Here is a 9,625-nt window from a genome sequence, read left to right on the forward strand (position 1 = left end):
CCAGTACAAAAAAAAAAAAAAAAAACCCACAACAGTAACCATCAAGACACACAGTAACAAGTGATGACCCGACAAAGAAAGAGTGAGGGAGAGAGGTATTTATACCAAGGGCAGCAGGTGAGACTGATTAACAGGAACTCAAGGGACACAGGTGAGTGTGATGAAACTAATTAACCCTGGAGAGACAGACAGACAGACAGACAGACAGACAGACGTGACATTAGACATTATCATTTAGAGACATGAGAAACTAACAAGAGCCTCATGAGCAACAGAAAAGCATCTAATCCAAAGACATTAATGTGTGTTTGAGCAGATTAACAAAACTAGTCCAAAATGCTTAAAATTAACTGACTTGGCAACCCTGGGCGGTGGTTGACAAAACTGAAAGGAGGCTACTTATGACCTAATATTCACAAACATACATTCATCGACTGAGGTTTGTGTTGTTTCACAGTTAAAATAGAAGAGAAACATGAAGGATCTGATATTGTTTAATGAACTCACCCCCAAACAAACCGAAAAATAAAAGGCAAAAAACATTTTTTGAACTCACCCCCAAACAAACCGAAAAAAAAAAGGCAAAAAAAAAATTAAAAAAAAAGATGAAAAAGAAAACCTCGGGCATAATTCAACATCTTTAAAAAAAACCAAAACAAACTTTGGACGTTTTGTGGGAGTGAGGGGAGAGTTGATGCAAGACTGTGAAATGAGATGACAGAAAAACTTCATCAACTTTATACTGGAGCTGCTCAAGGTCACAGCTGTTTTCTGTTTCAGTGAAAAACACTGACATCTAATGATAGATGATGACAGAGACTGTGGAACCAGGTTAATGTGGAGTTTATTATTGTACCTTTCCAGGCCTTAGACCGATATGAACGACGACGAAGACGGAAGAGGAACGCCTCCGAGATGGAAATGATTTTGTTAATTTCATTCACGTCAACGGTTCAAGGTCTCCTTTCTTGTTTCCTCATTTAGAACCAAGGTGGAAAGAAACACCTTGGGTTCTTTATGAATTAAACAGTAGATTCCCAGGTTCTTTGTGTTGCTTCCCAACAGGGATTTGAACGCCTCAGTGCTCAGCCACGACGGTACCGTAGGCAGATATTTGGATTGTGACGGGTGAATGTATTTCCCTAGGCTTCTCCTATTTGTAGTGTGACGCCGCGCCAGGGTTTTGTTTAGAGCAGTTTCCAGGATGAGATCGTTCTGTTTGACGAAGTCAAATCTGTCAGATCTGGCAGATTGAAAGGTTTCATTTGTCAGAATCCACAAAACAAAACAACAACAGAATAAACAAAAAAAATCTTACATTTGTGGTGTGAGAACAGACAGAATCTGTTTTTGTCAGTTTCAAAGTTTCAAAGCCTACAACTGGTGTAAGAACAGAAATATGCTCAAAGTTTAAGGAAAGTTGTCTAAGGTCAAGAGTAACTGATCGGGTTTGAAGAAGGAGTTGACGTTTTAATCAGTCACGATCGGGATGAGCGTGATTAAAGATTAGCCTGGTGATTACAAATGATGGAAATTAAAACAAACACACGTTAGACTTGCTAATTATGCTGCAAAAAAACCCCAAAAAACATCACAGTAAAACTGAATCTTTACACACAGTTTTCATGCATAAGAAAAACTAAATATGGAAGTACAACAAACATGCAAATTCTCATTAGTGACTTTTCTGTGAATGAGCAGCAGAATCCATTTGTCAGTGTTTATCTGCACTTTCTCGCTGTTCTAAACTTCGCAGCACTGCAGCTGCCAGTTTGTACAGGACTGATGATGTTTGTTGTGTTTGAGATAAGCAGCTGCAGTTGTGCGTTCACGTTTCCCTCGTGCAGAGCCAAAACACTTCTGCCTTTCACCTCTGAAGCTGCAGCGTTATTTTCTCCTTCAGTCATCGTCTTATCAGAGGATTAAAAGAAAATTTGCTTGAGGAACTGAAAGGAACGAAGTCACTCAGTTCAAAGATGGATGACACCAAAAAAAGTCACAAGTCACAAGTTACTGACTGACTCATTTTTTCGGAGAAAAACCTGAATGACCTTGTCGTCGCTTCTGATTCTCTAGATTTGCTTCAAAAAGGGTAAAACATTTCTGGTCATTCTGTTCCCTTTGCCAAGGCTAAACATCCAACATTTCTCATCATAGAAGAAGACACAAACGATCTACATATGCTAACTGAGCATGGTGAAAACCCAGGTGGAGTCTGGGTAAAAGGCATAGTACAGCACACACTGTATGAGACATAGACTTTCTTACATTGATGACAAAGGTGATAAACAACCCAGTGTGTTTTGTGCAGTGAACTGTTGGTAGGTGAAAACATGAAGTTGTCAGAACTGAAGCAGCATTTGGAAACGCAAGACTATTTTCTCGAAGATAAACCTGTAGAGAACTTCAGAGGACGGCTACAAGGCCTTCGTAGATCACAGAGGTGTCTCACTTCATCACACTCCAAGCTGACAGTGATATCTCAGCTCAGGTGCAAACTGCATCATCTTTTCGTTCAATAAATCAGGGACGTTGGGGGAAAAAAACCCAAAAAAACCTCTCCTGGATTCAGGTCGTGGCTTGTTCCTGCTGGCATCCTGCTGTTGTACAATCTTTTGAAGTGGAAGTTTACAACCTAAGAATGAAATCTGAGGTCCTTCAGGCCTGGGGTTCCCACAGCTCTCCATGCAAAACAGCACTAGCTGCTGGCAAACCCACAGGCAACGCTACAAAACGTGTCAACTGTTGTTGAATGTTTTCTTCTATTCACTATTCAATAATTATTACATTTGTTCAGCATATAAATAAATGTGTTTAAGCACCAAATAACAAACATAATAATAATATGTTTTAACATGGTTTACTATTTCAGTCTGCTTCTTGTTAAAAACCTGTCCATTTTGCGCTAGCTACCGTGTTCCATTTTAGCCTGTATACACTCGCTCCCTGAGCCCGGCCTCATGTGACGGTTCCTGAAAATAAATCATTTTGTCCCATCTTTATTTCTGGGACATCCAGACGCCCTCCAGTCCACCAGGGGCTCACCTCTACCTACAAACAAACACTGGAACTGGAACGCTGACCCTGTTGTCATTCTCAAAAAAAGGCTCAAGGACGACTGGAGGTCCAAACCCTGGGCTGGACTAAGTGAGAGCGTGAAGACAGTTTTAATGATGTCAGGAACATGGATGTTCTCAATGAAAGTGTGAGGGAGAATCAGTGTGGAGTCGTTCCAGGCGGAGTGGCCCTGCGGACGATCTGGGTTTATGAAAAGTCTGTTAGCCTCAGGCATTTAAAACACTGCTAGAAGTCAAGTAGACATGTTTCCAACACACCTCTGAGTTGTAACCCATTTTCTTGAAACGGGTTGCGGTCCTCGTGGGATACCGTACGGTGAGTGGTGGTGAGGCAGTGCCGTGCACTCAGGGAAACCCTCTGCATAATGTATTGTGTGTGTATATATATATATATATATATATATATATATATATAAAGCTCCACAAAGCATGCATGGTTACCCAGTCTTTCTAGCTCATCAGCAGCAAATGCCCCATCTGTCCAGACCACTTCTTTTTACCCCGTCGTCTTAGTCTAAAGTAAACATATTACCTGAACCTGCCTGTGACAGGGTGACCTTTATGTAACCTCTCCACAATTAGTCATATTAAACGGGTTTTGAAAATAAAATGTGTTTTTTGAGTGTTTTCTAGTAATGCTATTGCAAAGCTGCTATTATTTTCATATTAACATATTCATATTAAACTTACAGTCTGCCTTGGAACTATTTCCTGTGTCACTGAGGGTAAGGCTACACTGGCTGCTGGGTTTTATTATTATTTCATTTTACATCAAAAACACTGTTTCTCTTTATTTATTATTACTGTGCACATATTCATACATTCAAACATTAATTTTTATATGAATATTTAAATGGTTGAACAGGTTGAACGTGATGTGTTTTGATGCCTACATAAAGCAGAGTACATCAATTTAAAGTTTATAAAATACATTTACTCACCCATCAAGGTGGAGGCAGAACAACAGCTGCTGTTTCTTAATTAGTGTTAAAACACATTTTGAAATGTTTTGGTTTTGTATTGTCAAAACTTGACATCTACTTCCTGTGAAAGAAAAATGCGTGATGAGTGAGGAATGAGAACTTAAGGCACAAACAAAAACATCAGGTCACAGGTGAGATTGATGAAACTAATTAACCCTGGAGGCTGAACAGAGAATATTATGGTTTGTTTTTGTTTTGTTTTTTCTAATTAACCCTGGAGGCTGAACAGAGACATTATGGTTTGTTTTTGTTTTTTGTCTGGTTCTAAGACAGAAACATTTCAAAGTCTGGGGATCAAACTTTTAAGAACAGTTTTATTGCTCTGAGGGAAGGAAAGAAAGAAGTGAAGGGAGAGACTAATGGTGCCGACGTTACCAGCAGCTCTGTCCAAACCTGAACAAAACATTTCTTTGTCACCTGCATGCACACACCAGGGTTTGACACAATGACAGCTAAACTTGACATTACTGGTAAATAATGGAGCAGCGGACGCCCTGCCAGGCAGCAAACAGGGCAGGAACATGTCTGTAAATAACTGACTACAGACGTAGACTTTGGGAACACGTGAAGCTCGTAGACCATGTGTGAGGGAGTCCAGGTTACAGACATGAAGTCTGGAAAGTAGAGTGTGTCGTTTTGAAATTTAAAGTTATGTGACAGAAGATTTTTTTTTATAAATGTTATCTGCAGACCAGGTTAATTCAACTTTTTTATATCTTCAAGACTATTAAGGTTTTTCTTTATACTTTTAGGTAATTTGGTTTATAAATTACCTAAGTTCAAAAACTTACATTGCTTTTACTGTTTTTCAAATATTTAAGGCCAGTGTTTTGTCATTTCTGTAATAATTCTACCTGTTCTTAGCTTAGCTTATTTTTTTAGCCATTTTGGGTAACATTTTTATAACATATTTTGTTTAAATTTTATCCATTTTTGCTGACAAGAATTTCTAGACGCTATATTCGGCTAGGTCAGTCACTTTAAGATTTTTGTTTTTTAATATTATTTTCCATTCTTTATATTATAGTTCTATTTATTATTATTATTATTTTGTTTGTGAAGTTTTTAACCTTAAATTTTGGAGTGATATTTTACTTTATTTTTATAATAATTGTATTCTTTCTGTCTTCTTCACCTTTGATACTGACTATAAAACTCAACTGACAAATGTTTATTTCTATAAAATAAAAACATTTATATATACACATGCATCTCCAAAAAGAAAAGGAATATATTTTATTTATTTATTTCCAAGGCTGCACCTGGTGTTCTAGGTTGGTAATATAACTCTTTTCTGTTGCTGGTGAAATAAGCCATCAGTGCCGCAGACCCGTGTCAACGCCGTCCTATTACTCAGCCCTGCAGCTGTGACCTGATCTTTTCCAGGTTCATCAAGAACCACAACAGGATGAGGAGCAGGAAGTGGATGATTGTCAACACTGCACACTGAGGAGCACGCAGGTATTTTCTCTGATCAAATAAAGGTCTGAAAACCAATTAAAGGACATTTCATAACCGGGCTGCAGAGCCGCGACCCCAACAGACGTGTGAAACCACATCATCGTCTTCACAGGTTTCTAACGCTGCTGACGAGTTGTTTCTTCTCTTTCAACAGCAAAAAAAAAAAAAAAAGGTGAGGACATTATGGGCTTTAACTTGCACTTGACTCTTTTAAACACAGATTACACTGTAAGTTGGGCTTTAAAATCTTTACGTTGCACCTGAAGAAATCACCTCCAGAGGGTAGCGGTGTATCTGATCCATTTTTTTTTTAATAATTTATAGAAAAGTTCAGACTTATTTTGGCAGTAAATGCTTCACCAAAGGGAAGGGGACGTTGAAGGAGACATAAATGATGTGAGCAGCTTCAGTGAGCAGCCAAGGACAAACTGCTGCCACAGCCTTCAATTACATTTCTAAGGTTGGGATACATGGATGATACGTTTGGTTGGACCAGAGAAATGGCTGCTGCGAGGATACAGGTACTGTATTTCTTATTTCTTCTTTAGTCTTAACATGAACAAAAATCTCTAGTACTAAGTTAAATGTTCTTTCCTTCTGACAGGTTAGGTTTTGTCTTAGTTGAAAGCCTGAAATACACTCCATGACATCAGGATCACAGAGGAGGGTGGAATACATCAGGTCATGTGATCCAGATAACCCTGTTACAATTGACTGAAGCCCAAATCAGCTGCTGGCAGCTGCAGCCTCGGCAACAATTTTCTTTTATGCACAGCTAACCACTTGGCACACTGTGCACGCCACACAGCAGCTCCACGGCTCTGCGCTGTTAAGAGGAACAGGTTTTGTTGTTTTTCCCCTCCAACACGGGGTTATGCTGATGGCTTTTATGCTGATCTTGGCGGCTTTAGCTTAGCTTTAGCTTTAGGACTGGCAGAATCACCTGAAGCTCACAGCTGTCGTGTTTAAATCCAGCAAAGTCATTAACAATAACATGAATGTTCTAAAGCCCCAACTTAACGTACTTTCTTCAATTTTTAAAATGTCTTACAATGCACTCAATTTGACTAAAGAAATAAAGATATTTTACAGATTTTAATGGTTCGACCAAGAGGAAATCTCATTTAATACATAAATAAAGATGCACTTTATAATCATACTTTACATAAAAGCTATAGATAAGTATAAGTGCAATAAGTGCAAATTGACAAATATATAAAATAAAATATATCAATGATAAACCTCATTGATCCCACTTTGGGGAAATTGTTGTGTATTTTCTCCTTTTGTTAGTTTTTTACTGACTAAACTTTTATCCAATGAAAAAACCTTGATATAAATTTTTTTCAGAAGTCTAATGAAAAAACCTTGATATAAATTTTTTCAGAAGTTCTTGTTACGCTGTCAAACGTGTGCATCACCATGGATAACAGGACCCTAAGCCTTACCTCGGCCTCTCCATCTGTGATTGATCACTGGCTCAGACTGGTTTGACATTCTGTCCAATCCTCATATATTTATTGACTGATCTCTAGTCCTGAACGCTAACGTTGAAGCAGTTTAAAAGATAACAGTTTCCTTCAATCCAGTTTTTACTCATGAATGTATCGAGGGTCACAGAGTAATTAGAGACGACGCAATATGATGTCAGTCCAAGATGAAGATCTGAATATTGTTGCTCTAATACGCAGTCTAAACACATATTCTAATTTACACTTGGGTTTAAAATATCATCTCAACTCCCAGCATGCATCTGTGTAGATGTCATCTTCACGTGAGACACCTGTGTTATATTTTTATTTTGTAGCAAACTTCTCCCTCAGGCCCAGCTCCCCCATCAGCTGTAGACCGACGTCTACCTCTCCACCACTGACTAACTGCTCGGCTCAGCTGCTGCACTGAGCAAGTCAGAAAAAAAAACAAAAAAAACCTCATCTGGTTTGGGCGCCCCCTCCTCCCCAGAGACATTCACACCTGCAGCCCCATTATCAGAGACCAATCCCACCTTGGCTGGCCCTTTTTTCACCACACCTGCAGCCCCATTATCAGAGACCCCTCCCACCTTGGCACCCCCTCCACTGGAAGATGTTTCAGGTCAATTAGAGAAAACAAACTCACAGACTTAAATGAAATAATACAAATAAAACACCAACGTTTAAGATGCACTTTAATCCTGTGATTCTGTAGATTTTACTGTCTTACTCCATCTACTAATTTAAATTGCACACTGCATTTAGACCCAATTCTGTATATTTTCATATATACCCTATAATGAAGTGAAATTTGAGACAAACGAATAATTCCATCATTTGGACGAGTCACAATAAAAAAAAGGTGTGAAACATATACATATATATGTATATCCACCTGCTGTTGTCTGTCACTTTGTTTTAGTAATACACAGAAAATAGATTTGTTGCATTACATATCATACAAATCTCAGTTAATTATGAATATTCATAATCATGGAGAAAGCCTGTTAGCTGTTATATATATATATAACAGGCTTTCTCCATGATTGTTCTTAAAGGTTATTTCTACCAGTGTTTCTTGCTACAAAGCTCCATTTAATGAAAAAAATAAAAAGGAGAAAAAACAAACAAACACATTCCGTTCACTGAAAAAAAACAACTATTTTTCAGTGCACGGAATGTGTAAAAGCTAAAGAAAAAGAAAGAAATACCATAAAAAACAAGAATAACAATGTTTGGTGACAAATTATTCTTTTAAAAGCCCACATTTTTATAAAATAATTTTACTTTTACCCTTGTCTGTCAAATCCAAACAGTCTGGGTCCAACACTGACTCCAGTCTTTGCACCTGTTGTGTGGATGTTTGTCTTTGTCTAAATGTTGTCAGTTTAACTCAGCAGTAAAGACACAGACACAACAACAAACAGACGACAACGACTGACATTTCTGTGGTGGAGACTGAAACTGGACTCACTCTGGAGGATTCACCGTCCAGAGACCTCAATTACAGGAGGTCTGGATGGAGATGTAACTTGTGTCAAATTTATGCAAAGTGAGTTTTAGAGCGAGAGGAATCAGTGACAGATACATCACAGGGAGACGACGAAGGTCACATACACACTGCACATTAACTCTCCTGTTTCTGCCCCCTTTTAAATGAGTGTACCTGCCATATACAACCAGGTCGGACGTCTCTCTGTCTCTGATGAGCTCAAGTCCAACACCACAGGTCTTCGTTATTACCATCAGTGACGGCTCAAAATGATAACTTTACATCCATTTAGAATTTATGCAAATTTGAAGACCTTCAGAATGTGATGAAAGTATTGAAATCAGCTTGGAGTGGAATTTATATTATTTATTTTATTATGACTTTAATACACTATTATATATTTAATTTTATTTATATCGAGCCAAAATCAAATGACCAAAAAACCCAGATACTTTCCCTGGAATCCAATTTCAATTTTCACAAAAGGGATTGACATTTGCCAACATTCACAATTTTCACAGTGAATAAATGTCCCGTTGGTTATATCTATCATTTTCACAGAGGACTGCAATATATTTTTGTTTCCATTCAGTAGGAATTAAATAAACCAAAAACAACAGAGAATCTGTTGAATCTGTTATTATGTCCAAGAAAAGACAGAAACGGCAGAGGAGACAGCGAGCGTCTAAGTGCTGTAAATTGTTTTTTGTTTTCTTTTTTCCTATTGTGGTTTTAAAACCTCTATAATCTCAGGGTAAAATAACACACGTGATTTTCATGCAGGAATGTGAATTTAGAAACGTCAGTTCTCCAACAGAAACTGTTTTTCTGTTGTTCCACGTTGAGTCAAACTGATATCAGTTGTTTACTGGTGTGAGTACAGAGAGCCAATTTAGTTTTGATGAACCACTTAACCCCACGTCCCCATTAGCAATTTACTGTTGTGTTTATCTTGGTTTGGAAGTGATGAGTGAGAATTAACCTCTCTTTTATTGCTCAGTATTGGCCATATGTTTGTTTACTGCTTTAATAAAAGAGGAAATTAAAAACAATCTAACATTCTCTGGGAGTCTCAGGTTAACGGCTGGTCTTCAACGGCAGCTCCGTGGACTGAGGAGGGAAAGTGAATATTTACGGGAT

The sequence above is a fragment of the Cynoglossus semilaevis genome, chromosome 4 (assembly GCF_000523025.1).
Source record: "Cynoglossus semilaevis isolate Cse_v1.0 chromosome 4, Cse_v1.0, whole genome shotgun sequence".
In the NCBI taxonomy this organism is placed as follows: Eukaryota; Metazoa; Chordata; class Actinopteri; order Pleuronectiformes; family Cynoglossidae; genus Cynoglossus; species Cynoglossus semilaevis.